At 51.6% G+C, this 14,162-nt stretch overlaps 3 non-coding genes across 3 annotated transcripts; 2 read left to right on the top strand and 1 right to left on the bottom strand.

Annotated features, from left to right (window-relative positions):
- Window positions 1–983: 983 nt before the first annotated feature.
- TRNAI-UAU lies at window positions 984–1,077 on the top strand. The gene is made up of 2 exons: window positions 984–1,021; window positions 1,042–1,077. It is a non-coding gene; the product is annotated as a tRNA-Ile (tRNA).
- Window positions 1,078–2,907: 1,830 nt separating this feature from the next.
- Window positions 2,908–2,989, bottom strand: TRNAS-UGA. The gene has a single exon. It is a non-coding gene; the product is annotated as a tRNA-Ser (tRNA).
- A 6,365-nt stretch (window positions 2,990–9,354) lies between these two features.
- TRNAS-GCU lies at window positions 9,355–9,436 on the top strand. Its single transcript has one exon. It is a non-coding gene; the product is annotated as a tRNA-Ser (tRNA).
- Window positions 9,437–14,162: the final 4,726 nt, after the last annotated feature.

The following is a 14,162-nucleotide window of genomic DNA, read 5'->3' as shown; positions in this document are numbered from 1 at the left end:
ACGTCTTGTGGTCCCACCAGGAGCGGGGCAGGCTCCCTAAAAGCAGGGCCACCCAAAGGATTCGGGGGCCTGGGGCAAAGTGGGGAGTGGACATAAGAAAAGGCACCACCTGCTGCGGCATTTGTACTCACTGGGCGGCATCCGAGTCTTCAGTGGCAGCAGGTCCTTCACTCGCTCCATGTCTTCGGCAGCATTGAAAGACCTGCCGCTGAAGTGCCACCAAAGACCCGGACCGCTGCCGGATGAGTACAAATTAAAAAGGTGCCTCTAGCCAGGGAAAGAATTCTTAGCCAGGGCTCGCGGGGCCCCTGTGGGGCGCGGGGCCTGGGGCAAATTGCCACACTTGCCCCCCACCAGGTGGCCCTGCCTAAAATTAGTGGCCACCAGAGCCTGAACAGTAGCCCCACCCCTTCCACTCGAGGCCACGCCCCTGCCCCCCCTTCTCCCCAAGGTCCCGCTCCTACACTGCCTCTTCCCCCAAGACCCCTCCTCCCGCTCACTGCTCTCCGTCCCCTCCCCCCCTCACTCGCCCTTACGGTCATTACAAAGTGGCAAGGCAGAGCCCTCTCATTTTTAAAAGTCCTGGGGTGTTGTTCCCCCCCTGTTCAGGCACCCCTGGGGCCCTGCACTTCACACAGCTCTCCCTGATTTCAGCTATTAGTGAGGGAGCCTCACTGCTAGCACAGACTGGGCAGTTTCTTGCATGAGAGACGCTGTCCCAAAGCAGGACTAATGCTTAGAGCTGGTTATCAGTGATTTCAGCTCTGTTGGTCTGCAGCAAGACTCTCCATTGAGTCTTAACCAGCTCTGTTATTACACAGGGAAGAACGAAAGGGTCAAATGGTGCCTGGAAGCCTTAAGAAGAATCCACTCCACCAAGTACAACACTTGTCGCTACCTGCTCTCAACCCCACTGAGAATGTTTTGGGGTCACTCCTTGCCTGTATCAACCTAGGGGTCTGTGAGAATAATTGCTACCAGGTGCTCCAGTGGCACAATTGGTTAGTGCACAGTACTTATAGTGCAGTGCTGAGAGGAGCTATGCTGAGGTTGTGAATTCAAACCTCACCTGGAGCACTGCTTTTCATTAACAAAGTGGCATCACCCCCTCATTTGGCCCTGTGGAATGTAGAATTCCAGCCCAGGGGAACCTGAGGAGGAGTCAAAAAAGGCCCCCTTCACTTATTACCTCCTCTCCAGAGCACAGGTGAGAATCTACCATCCTTTCTCTCCCCCAGCCCCTGTGCCAGGATCCCTCAAGCAGAGCCTGGAGTCCTGCCCCTGGCGTCTGTACTATTGACACAGACTAAGTGACAGGGACAAAACACTCAAATCCCACCTGGTGCGGGGAGCCAAGTTTGCTCTTCAAATTCTGTCATTGGTACATTTCCAGGCCTGGGAATGTCCCACAACAGCATTTAATGGGAAGCTGCCTGCAGAACAGTTACACTGCACAGAGCTCCTGTGGAGGAGCGGTCGGAATTAGTAACATTTTGAGGATCGTTTGGGAAATGAGCCTTTGCTGACAAGGTTTGTCTCTGTTCATATTTCACCTTCAGGTGTTATGTTGAGGGATCTTTAGTATATTTTTGTGAGGTTAATAACTATCTCCTCAACTTTATTTACTCAGCTTAAAAATTGGTGTCACTTGATTTTTGCATCTCCCAGTGAAAATACAACGGATACGTGGCTTTCTACAGGGGGCTATGATGTTAAAGTTGGGGAATTCAGTCTCTGTACTTCTAGAGGGGGGGTTGCTTTTTTACAGCTGCCTCACTGCCTGGCACACTGGGCTGTTAGCTGCACCCACGGTCCTTGCCAGGGGCCCCTGCTGAACCCTGGGGCTGCACTGCAGTGCTGGGGTGACTCTGCAGGGGGAGAAGCTGCTGTGGAGCAATGTAGAGCAGGTGCAGGAAGGAGATGGGGTCACTATTCACATTCTGAACTGCATAATTTTCCAAATTTGGGAATAGATTCATAGATTCATAGACTTAAGGTCAGAAGGGACCATTATGATCATCTAGTCTGACCTCCTGCACAATGCAGGCCACAGAATCTCAGCCACCCACTCCTGTAACAAACCCCTGACCTATGTCTGTGTTATTGAAGTCCTCAAATTGTGGCTTAAAGAACTCACGGTGCAGAGAATCCTCCAGCAAGTGACCCTGTGCCCCATGCTGCAGAGGAAGTCGAATGTCCGAGAACAATTCTAGGGGAAGGTGAATGCAGAGCAATGACACTGGAGGTGCCCAGACCTCAATGGGGGCAGCATGGAAATTAATAATGGGAAGATCATTTGCAAAATTAGTCCTCACTGACAAGCTTTGTCTCTGTTCCTATTTCACGCTGTGGTGTTATTTAGAAGAATCAGTACAGGTTTTTACTATATTGATTAAACACTTAATTTTATTTAACCAAGCCAAAACCTTAGTGTCACTTATTTTTTCTCTGTCCTAGCAAGAATGAATTGAATTTCATGACTTTCTGGAAAGTGCAGCGAGATTAAATGTGGGGAATTCAGTCCCTGTGTTTGTGAGCTGATGTTTTCCTCTCACAGGTCAGTGCCTGCATTGAAATACCAAGAGGGATCTAAGGGCTGGTGTACGCTGGGCACTGAACTGGCAGAGTGACGTCTCTCAGGGTGTGAAAAACCCACCCCAAACCCATAGAGTTAAGGTGACCTAAGCCCGGGTTAGATAGTGCTAAATAAAAGGAAGAATTGTTCTGTCAATGCAGCTATTACACAGATGGGAAAACCCCTCCAGTCACTGTCTACTCCAAAGTGCTATAGCAGTGCCACAGCAGCATTTTAAGTGTCCACAGAGTGAAAGTAGATCTGGCTCCAGTTTGCACTCTGGATGCTCAGGAACTAAGTTCCGAGTAATAATAACAACAGTGCAGTGCTTGCGTAGTTGGCAGGACTTGAACCTGCGTGGGGAGACCCCAATGGATTTCAAATCCATCACCTTAACCACTCGGCCACAACTACTGGATGTACACCTGTGTCATTACATGATGATTCTGTTCTCACTGAATTGTCACTTCAAATTGTTTGCCCAGACCAGCTTCCCCAGCACACTCATGGCTGCGCATCAGTGTAAGTGTGTCCTTGGGTGGACAGCGAGAATTCCTGCCCATTTCCCTTCTGGCTGTAGCAGGATGAGAGTGTGTTTGTGTTAATGACATTGCTGTAGATTGTTGTTCATTCCCCACTCTGACAATTCAGACAGTCCCTTTCCTAGTCAAATCTCCAGCATATCGTTCCAGTAGCTGGGGGCAGGATTTCTCTGGGGCACTGAAATTTCTTCAGGGGGCTGGTGCATGAACTCAGCCTTGCATTCCACCCTTGATGTTTCATGGACTAACAACAGCAGCACAAAGAAAGAGCCGAGCCAATATCTCCCTGGCAGGGATGCAGGTGCCAGGTCCCCTCTGTCTGACCATCGCATTGCAGGAGAGAAGGGTTCACTGGAATCGAATGCCCTGGCTCAGACCAGAGACACAGGGAGGTTTTGCTGTTCATGGATCTGTGCAAAGGAAATTGTGTCTCTGTGTGAAATGGAGGCAGGAAATGAAACACCCAATGCCCTAAGGAATGTGGGTGAAGGACTCGGTCTGAGCAATGATTTAACAGGGGTTTGTTTCAATTTATTGGCTGATTAAAACTATGGTGAAAAGCCCCCTGTACCAGGGGCTGCGGGACAGGACAGGCAGTTCTGCGCGGAGTGTTCAGAGCTGCCCCGTATCTGCCCTTTCTCTGCACCGCCCCTGCTCCCAGAATGCACCAGGCCCTGGACTGAACTCTTCCCCTGCTGGCCGAGCTGGTTTCGTTTGCTGTGATCCTGTTGGCTTGGCGGGGGGGGAAGTGACAGTCCCACCCCAGAGCCAACGCCCCCCTGTCATCCAGCCCCCTGACCCCCAGCAGTGCAGGTCAGCCAGGAGCTGGGCCCTGCCAGGCACTCAGGGGCGTCTCCCCTGCAGCTGGGGGCTTTCCCCAGCGTGGTCTGTGTGAGCTCACGCACTAACGGGGCAGCGGCAGCAGCCGCGTGGTGGGTTGGGCTGGTGACCCGGGTCCATCTCCTGGGGTTGGCTGGGTTCATGCTCAGGTGACTGGCCCCAGCCACCAGCCGAGCCCCACGGCCACGCTGCTGCTGTTACCGCACTAGCCCCTCACGCCCCCCTTCCCTCACTGAAGCCAGGAGAAGGTTTGCAGGGAGGAGGTGGGGGGGGGTTGACCCCAATATCCCAGAGCTGATTCTCCCCACAAAGGGGTGTGTGCATGTGGTGGGTGCCGTGTGCAGCGCCCTGTGCCCATGAGGAGGGGACCGGAGCTCTGCCGGCAGGAAGATTTATCCTGCAGGAGCCCTGCCTCCCTCCCCCAGGGGTTCCCCTGGAGCAGAGAAGCTTTGAATCCTCACTGGAGACTAGAGACGCCCGAGCAGCACAAGCTGCCTGGCAGAGGTTCTGGATCAGGGCCTCATGGGCACATTGGGTTCATTCCCTCAGGGCTGCCCTGCCCAGTGCCAGGGCTGCTCTCACTCCCCAGCACAGAGGGGGCTGCAGGCTCTTTGCCAAGCTGGGTCCCAGCTCAAGGCAGATTTAACACTAGCAGGGGGCCCAGGTATGTGCTGGTGCCGCTCAGGGAGGGAATCTGGGCCAAAGACTGATTAGAAATTGGGTAACACTAAAGTGGGACTAGAAAGACCCTTGCTGGGACGTGGCGGGTAGGTAGCCCCCATTGTGTACCGTGCCCTCGCCGAGAAGTCTCTGGGAGAGTGGATTCTTCTTAATGGGCCACCAGCACGTCTCGTTGGTCCTGATGTCGGCTGCTCCTTTGCTGATACTGACAAGCTAGTTGTGGGCCTTCCCCACTCACCCTATAGCTCCGGGATGCACAGACAGCAATACTGGTGTGGAAGAAACGAACGCCACTCTCAGGTTTCAAGATCCTTAAGATCACTGACTTGCCCACACAAATGTCAGGGAGTAGAACTCAGTGGTAGAATGTTTGACTGCAAATCAGGTAGTCCTTGGTTCAAACCCAAGTATCCCCTTGAAAACCTGGTCCTTCAACAAAAACAATTATTTCCATTTTCATTATGTTCAGGAGCTCCACTGACTAGGGATGCCTGAAATGAACAGAAACACTCAACATTTTCCTGTGCAAATGCATAAAAACCTAGCAAACATGTCCCTCCAATGAAATCAGTTCCAATCCTCTTGTCTAGGTTTGTTTTCATCAATGAAACAAAGGCCCATGAAGACACATTTGCAGGTCCTTGGCCTCCATGGGCTACAATGTGCAGAAGAACAAGAACCACGTCCACTTGGGAGGCATGGACTAGTCTGTGTTACATTTGGTAAGTAAGTTGCCATTGGGACTGAAAACTCTACTGGGGGTGGACAGGAGCCTGTTGCAAAACTAAAATAACGAAGATTTACCAAATTCCCTGTTACACATTCAATCCTCTCTTTTTTCTATTCTATTAAACTGGGAGCAAGTTACCAGTGACCCAGGGCTGGGGCGGAAGGAGGGTGCAAGTGGGGGGAGGAGCCCAGGGCTGGGGCAGCAGGGCAGGTGTGGGTGGGGGAGCACTGGTAGGGGGGAAGGAGAGAGTCGAGAGCTGGGGCAGCACAGGATGTGTGTGGGGGAGAGCCCAGGGCTGGCTTGGCAGGGATGTGAGGGTCAGGGGGTAGAGCCCAGGGCTGTGGCACCAGGGGGGTGCGAGTGGTGGGAGACCCAGAGCTGGGGAGGCAGGGGGCGCAGGTGTGGGGAGGGGAGAGCCCAGGGCTCAGGCAGCAAGGAGATGCGGGGGGCAGACAAAATTTTTTTTGCTTGGGGAGGCAAAAAACCTAGAGCCAGCCCTGCCTCCACCTACCGTGAGGTAGGTAGGAGCCAGGGGTGGCTCTAGGAATTTTGCCGCCCCAAGCATGGCAGCACTCCGCGGGGGGCGCTCTGGCGGTCGCCGGTCCCACGGCTCTGGTGGACCTCCTGCAGACGTGCCTGCGGAGTGTCTGCTGGTCCCGCGGCTCCGGTGGAGCATCCGCAGGCACGCCTCGGGAGGTCAACTGGAGCCGCCTGCCGCCCTCCCACCAACCAGTGGAGCGCCCCCTGCGGCATGCCGCCCAAAGCATGTGCTTGGCATGTTGGGGCCTGGAGTCGGCCCTGGTAGGAGCGGATCATTAGTATCCCTACTTGAAAGAGGGAGAAGCTAAGGCTGAGAAAGGAGAATTGACTTGTCTTAGGTCACACAGCCAGTCAGTGGAAGAGTTGGGAGTAGGACACAAGAGCCCTGATTTTCAAACTAACCATCAGATCTTGAATTTCAGACGTTGAATGACCTGAATAAAGTGCTCTCAGATGAGCTCCAGACCAACAACAGTGCACAGTAATTATTCAGCAAGTATTTGAGGAGAACTGCAATGTTAGAGAGAATCATGAACTGCTCAGAGACAATTAATGCAGAGAAGCAGCAAAATTCATCAAACATAGAACTGGTTATGACTTATTTCCTTGGTCTTAAAAGAGAACAACAAGGACCTGAGTCTCCTCCCTGTCAATAACCCCCTGCTCAGCCAATCAGGGTAGAGACAGGACGGGAGGCTGAGGGTTCTCACCAGAGAGCCCAAAGGATGGCCCAGGTCACCGGTGGGGATCACTGCCCAAGCACTATTTCAGCCCCACATTTTTGGATGGACCTCCCAGAGTGGGAGCTGCCGAGCACTCCCCTGCAACACACACACACACACACACACACACCTCGCTCCTGGTGTTGGGAGGGGAACAGGAGAAAGGACAAAAGAAGCAAGAGATGAAGAGAAAGGAGGGAGGGATGGATGGAGGAAAAGGTGAAACAAAAAGGACAAACCCTAATGTCCCCACTGATTCTATGGGACAAAATCCCAAGTGTGAAATAAAATTCTGCCTCCTTAAGCTCGTGTTTTCCATGCCTAGAATTCAACTGTCACCAGATGGATCAGACCGAAAAGGTTTCAGACCTCGAGGAGGCTCTTACCTTCTAAACAGGGACGGCTGTTTTCTAGTAAAATCACTAAAAGGGAAGGAGAAAACTCGAAAGAGGTTCCTCCTGGCGCTCACGTCCGTGAACCCGAATACTCTCTCAGTCCTCAAAGAGAGACCTGGAGAAGGAGACTTGCTGAAGCAAAGCCACAGGGGTCTCTGAGGTTTCCCTGGCCCCTCGCCCCTGTCCTGCCTGGCTGATGTCAGCATCTCTCTGTGAGGTCACCACTTCCCCACCACCTTTGACCAATAGTCTGAGGTCCTGCAAAAGGCCTTTGTGATGTCACTGCCACATCCCTCCCTTGCTGTGCTAATGTCCTGCCCCTGCCCAGGCACTTTGGAGGTTTGAGCTACTCCCTGTGGATCACCCCACTCAAGGAGCGTTCGTTCTAGGAAGCAAGCCGGATAGACAGGAAAACATCAGACGCTGCTCCCAATGCTACACTCAGTTTTTCAGAAAGTAGTCAACTTTATGGCCAGAAGAGACGATTAGAGCATCTAATCTGACCACTTGAGGATCACTTAAGCTGCAGTTAAGCACTCTACCACTGAGCTATACAGCCACAATGACCTGAGAAGGACAAACCCTGCTTCATTGAGGTCCTTTGCCATTCCCAGACCACAGGTGGTTTTAAAAATGGGGTTTGATTAAACTTCTTAAATGTGGCAAACACCACAGCTTGCACACCCACCGATATAGCTTCTCCCACTGACATAGCTGCCACCTCTTGCAAAGTGGCATAACTGCACCCACAGGAAAACTCTCTCCCCTCAGCATAGAGCAGTGGTTCTCAAACTCTGAGTCAGGACCCCAAAGTGGGATGTGACTCTGATTTAATGGGGTTGCCAGGGCTGGCATTAGACTTGTCGGTGCCTGGAGCTGAAGCCAAAAGTCTGAGCCCCACCACCCAGGGCTGAATCCCTCAAGCTCTGGTTTTGCCCTCCCCTAAGTGGGGCAGGGCTCAGGCTTTGTCTCCTCTGCCTCTGCCCAGTGTGAAGGGGCTTGGTCCCTCTTTTCAGGGCCATGTAGTAAGTTGTTGGTTTTTTTTGGCAGAAGGGGGATGCAGTGAAAGGAAGTTTGAGAAACCCTGGCATAGAGCCTCTGAATATGTCTAGACTTGGCTCCCTGTGGCAGATCAGAGACGGAAAGTACAGCCATGGAGACACCACACACCAGCCTTGTCTAGCAGGCAAGAATCAAACTTCTACAGACAAATGCGTGTTGCTTTCTAACCCATCTCCCTAAGCCCTCAGCCACCACCACATAACAAAGGGGCTTTTCTACACGATGGTTCTGGTCTCACTGAAGGGTCATTTCCAATGGTTTGTTCAGACCAGCGTTAGGGGAAATGGTGCCCTGGGCAAAGCTTGTACTTTGGTATTTCCCCATTGCCCCTGGATGATCCCCACTCCCCCTTTACCGCTAGCTCCTGCACTCCCAACCCTTGCGCCTCCTTCACCCCTAACTCCTGCCCCCTCCTGTGCCCCCTTTGCCCTTAACTCCCTGGGCCACCAGCCATTGCCCCTCTCCTGCAGCCCCTTCACATGGCTCCAGTGCTGGGGCCCCGCACTTGTTCTCCCTTTCCCTCGGATTTGGCATCACTAGCCGCTGATTAGCAAGTAGGGTTCAGTGGTTCCCAAAATGTGGGGCATGACTCCTAGGGGGACACAGAGGAACATTCATGGGGGCACCTCAGGGCGTGAGCCAGCCCCCATGGAGGGAGCAGCACTCAGCCCCACTCTGCCCCAGCTCTTCCCCAACCCCACCCTGGGCCTCCTGCTCCCAGCTCAGCCTCGACCCCCTTACCTCTGTCTGCACCCCTCTCCCCTGCAAGCAACAGACCCACTCCCAACCCGAGATCTTGATCGCACCTTCTGAGGGTCCACAGCCATGGCTAAGAGGGCACAGTGTGAAATGTTTGGGGACCACTGGTTTAGGGTGATGTTCTCAATCACATCTATGCAGTCCAATAAAAGCTATTCCTCACCCACTGACCCCTCCATCAGGACGGACTAGGTCTGTTCTGCTGCCCTTCACTCATGTAGGAAGGATAATAACATTTCATTCTATTCACTCCTAAAGTGATTTGTAACCTGCCACCAGCCAAAACGGGTCATTTTGGGAAAGCGGCCCCATCATGCTGCATACCTAGGCAGAGTAGGTGTGTCTATGCAAACACGGTCTGTTCCTGAAGTCTTTCCCCGAGCTCCTCACTAGATGTGAGGGGGGAGCTCATTCAGCCCCTGCTTCCGCTTAGTATTTAAAAACTCCTTATTGTCCGTAGCTCTGCTGGCCTTAGATTTCTCCTCCTGTCCAGTTTTCTAACAGCTCAGATGAGGTGGCCGAGTGGTTAAGGTGATGGACTGCTAATCCATTGTCCTCTGCACGCATGGGTTCAAATCCCATCCTCATCAGAGGCATTTAGTTTTCACCCCTCCTTTGTAGACAACCATCTCCCCCTTTGGTACAATGACAGCTCAAACAATGTTGCTTCTTGCAAACAAAAACCTTCTCAGAAACTCAGAACTCCCTTGCTTTAAATAAAATGTCTAAATCCCAGATTTCTTTAAAAAAGAAATTCTCTAGTGCTGTATTTCTTAGTTTTTATCTCAAAAGGGAACATCCTCATCATCTCCCCCAAACACCCTGGGACCTGCCCAAATTATTAAAATTCCCTCACCCCGAGCAAGGCCAGAGCAGTGAACCAGAGCTAGTGTCTAGGCCAAGCTGTTCTGAAGGAGGCAACTCCAACATTTTCTCCCTGCTTCCCTTGGCAAGGTCTGACTGAGAAAACAAAATTCCCCAAACTGAAAATTTTCTGCTGAAAAACTAATACTAGTCTGTTTGGGGACTTTGGTTTGCAAGTATTATTGTTATTATTCTCTTCTGATTTCTGAATCAGTTCAGTTCAGTCTTTGTCCTCCAGGTGTGTTTCCAGCTGCTGAGTTGTGGGGGAGAGAGGCCAAGTCATGATGTCTCTTCCCCTCTTTCATAGTTTCTTCCAACTTGCTAGGAAGCTCCTTTGTTACCATGTGAGTCAAGCAGTGTCCATTGTTTTTGTGCTATCTCGGAGAAGTCTGCATTGTACACGGTTCCTGGGATAGTCTTTGGGAGTGTGGATCCCTTCAATGGGCCAGCAGCGAGTCTGGCTCCTCCCTTGTCACACCTGAAAGGCTGGTGGGGGGCATTTCTCAACCTCATAACATATCTCAGTAACACACACAGAGCAAAACTTCATAACTTCCCAACCAATGCGAGCACACACAATCCAACACGATATTAATGTTCAACAGATCAAGACTTTTTAAATGATACGTCACAAGGCAGGCTTTGAACAAACCATGTCATCATTATATGAGAGTGGTGAATATGGGGCATCCAGGTGCTGCTCTGAGCACAGCGTGCCACACCTGGGCTTACATTGCAATGGAGATGTACCCTTAGAGTCCATCTCTCCTGGGATAAAGATGGCCCACACCTGACTCTCTGCCAATCCCCACTAGGCCCTGACAAGTGTTGTTCGTGTTTTTATTCTATAAAGCAGAGGAGCAGATGAAGTTTTGCTCCCAAGGTGTGTGTGTCATTCTTTGGACAGGTCTACACTACAAAATTAGGTTGGTGTAAATACATTACTTAGGCTGGCAATGCAGTTCTATCAAGCTAATCCCGGTATAGATAGTGGCTCAGCTGTCAGAACTTTCTGGAGCTATGAAAGGGGAGGGGCCCAGCCTCTGTAGCAGGAATGCAGGGCAGGTGAGTTCACAGCAGGCATGGTGGGATATTGGTGGAGGCCAGTTATGGTGATATAATGACCAGCAGCATTTACACTGACATTTGTCACTTTAAGTTTGCTGCAAAAAGCTCTAGGCCTCTCATCGAGGTGGTTTTATTTTGTCACCAAATCAGGGCAATTTTGTCGCCAGATGTGGTATTGCAGTGTGTGCACCAGCCAAAAACTGCTGACCGAGGGAGCGTTGTGTGTTTTGCACACATCTGAGCAATATAATGATGCTGAAGTAACCTTGTAGTGCAGACCTGGCCAAAGATTCTCTCTCTCTCTCTCTCACACACACACACACACACACACACACACGAGCTTGCAAGGAAAACCTCACATGCTCTTCTGCTTTGCAGAATCCAAACACAAGCAAAGCTATGGGCAGACAGTGTGTCTACGCTGTAGTTTTTAGCTCCACAACCTGAACCCCAGGAGCCCAAATCAGACCATCCAGGCCAGCGGGATTTTGTCACAGTATAGATGCCCTCTCAGGATATGTCTACACTGCAATGTAAGCCTAGGGTTAGTAGAAGTCATGTCAGCAGCCCCAACACACAAACATAAACCATGAGGGAAAGACCCACCCCCAGATAAGCTGGACAGTGTCCTTCTCCCTACGGTTCGTAAGTCCAGCAACCAAAAGTCCTTTAACATGAGCCATCCCCTCTCTGCACCCCACTCACAGCTGTTGTCCTTAGTCAGTGCAAGCCCAGAGGTGCCTCTGTAGAGTTCACCTGCCATCCTGGGTGGAAAAGGGGGGAAAATAAGAAGGCCCCGTACTCACTATGTTGTCTAGGGACTCACTCATCCCTCCACAGCCACCCTGTCCTAAAGTTGGTCTAACACCTAAATTTTAGCATTGGGACCCAAGCCCCAGCCCACTTGGCTTTGGAACCCCTGTCCCCTGCCTAGCAAGTGCTATTGAATTGAGGGTGAGTCCCTCAATCGGGGTCTGCCAAGCACAGTTGTGCTGCCCTCGATTCACACAACAAGGAGAACAACCCTTTATTTCTTCTGCCCTTGTAACATGGAGACTGGGAATCCAACACCAGCCCCAAGTGATCATTTCGGCAAGCAACCCAACCTATTTCCAACATACTGTAAAATCCACATGCAGACTCATACACAAAACCTTGCAAGAAAATCTTCCTGAGGGGGTCTGAAGCACCTGCTGCTGGAGGGAAGGAGGGAGCCGTGGATTGGGATTGAGGAGCAGCATGAGGAGAAGGGGCCTGTGGGTTGGGACAGAGGAGAAGGGTGAAGAGGAGCAGGCTCTGGTTGGGAGTGAGGAGCAGTGAGCATAGGAGGGACTGAGGGTTGGGTCTGAGGGGCACTGGGAACAGAGGGGACATGGGTTTAGGCTGAAGAGCATCTTCATTTGGGGATCCAGCAGGACTGGGGAAGGCAGCAGGTGATTCTAATTCCTTAGGGATATTCTGTGTGTGTGTGTGTGTGTGTGCGTGCGTGCGTGCGTGCGCGCGCGCGCAGGGGAGGAACATGCTCTATGCCCAGAGGCCTTTATTCCTCCAGGCTGCAAGGACAGAGGGGCTGTCAGGAAGTTGCCCCTTCAAACCCACACACAAAAAGGCCCTTCTGAGGAAAGGGAAAATCCTGAAGAGAAAAAGTAACATCAAAGAGGACTCCAGCAAGACAGTGTAAGATCTTGGGGAGTAGTTTATCACCTGACCAGGGACTTGAACCATAGACCCTCAGATTAAAAGTCTGATGTTCTGCCCACTGAGCTAGCCAGGCTCACAAAGAAAAACAACAAGTTGGTGCAGAGGAGAAACTAGTCAAGAAAACAAGAGCGGGAAACAATATGGGAAACCTGCTGCTCTCTCTGGCCTGGTCAACACTACGAGTTTATATCGAATTGAGCAGCGTTAAATCGCATTAACCCTGCACCCGTCCACACAACGAAGCCCTTTATATCGATATAAAGGGCTCTTAATACCAGTATCTGTACTCCTCCCCGACGAGGGGAGTAGCGCTGAAATCGGCATTGCCATGTCAGATTAGGGTTAATGTGGCCACAATTCGATGGTATTGGCCTCTGGGCGCTATCCCACAGTGCACCATTGTGACCGCTCTGGACAGCAATCTGAACTCGAATGCACTGGCCAGGTAAACAGAAAAAGCCCCATGAACTTTTGAATTTCATTTCCTGTTTGCCCAGCGTGGAGCGCCGATCAACACGGGTGACCATGCAGTCCCAGAATCAAAAAAGAGCTCCAGCACTGACTGTAGGGGAGATACTGAAGCTGATCTCTGTATGGGGAGATGAATCTGTTCTATCAGAACTCCGTTCCAAAAGACGAAATGCCAAAACATTTGAAAAAAATCTCCCAGGCTATGATGGACAGAGGCCACAACAGGGACTCAACACAGTGCTGAAACTTAAGGAGCTGAGATAAGCGTACCAGAAAGCCAAAGAATGAAATGGACACTCACGGAGGGAGGGGCGGCTGATGACTGTAGCTATCCCACAGTTCCCGCACTCTCCGAAAACCTTTTGAATTCTTGGCTGAGTTCCCAAAGCCTGAAGGGTCAAAAACATTGTCACGGGTGGTTCAGGGTATATGTCATTGCCCCTCCTCCCCCGTGAAAGCAAAGGGAAAAAAATCATTTCTCGCCTTTTTTCAATGTCACCGTATGTCTACTGGATGCTGCTGGCACATGTGGTGCTGCAGCGCTACACAGCAGCATCCCCTTCCCTTCCCTTCCAAACGGCAGACGGTACAGTAGGACTGGTATGCGTCATCGTCGTCCCGTGAGTGCTCCTGGCTGGCCTTGGTGAGGTCGCCCAGGGGCGCCTCGGCAAAAATGTGAATGACTCCCAGGTCATTCTCTTCTTTAAGCTTTGTCTAATGGAGATTCAGTCCTGCCTGGAATATCATACAAGCTGGAGGCTGCCCTCCCCTCCTGCCTTTGAGCTCTACTTGCAGAGGCAATAAAGTCAGTGTTGTTTCAAATTCCTGCATTCCTTATTACTTCATCACACAAATGGGGGGATAACTGCCACGGTAGCCCAGGAGGAGTGGGGGAGGAGGGAAGCAATGGGTGTGGTTGTTGCAGGGGCACCCCCTAGAATGGCATACAGCCCATCATTTCTGCGGGATGTCTGGGGCTCTGACCCAGAGCGGCTGTTTGCCTCTCTGGTTCTTTAGTAGGCTTGCCTGATAGTCTAGACAGGACTGACTCTCCCTTTAGACAAAACGTAAAGAAGGGAATGACCGGGGAAGTCATTCCCATTTTTGTCCATGCGTCCCTGGCCGACCTCACTGAGGCCGGCCAGGAGTACCCATGACAACAGCAGACAGTACATTATGACTGGTCACTGTCATTGTCAACTTGCAAAGCAG

Source organism: Mauremys mutica, unplaced genomic scaffold (genome assembly GCF_020497125.1).
Source record: "Mauremys mutica isolate MM-2020 ecotype Southern unplaced genomic scaffold, ASM2049712v1 Super-Scaffold_1559, whole genome shotgun sequence".
Classification (NCBI taxonomy): Eukaryota; Metazoa; Chordata; order Testudines; family Geoemydidae; genus Mauremys; species Mauremys mutica.
The sequence above is the reverse complement of the archived record's forward strand: the minus strand, read 5'-3'. Positions and strand labels throughout refer to the sequence as shown.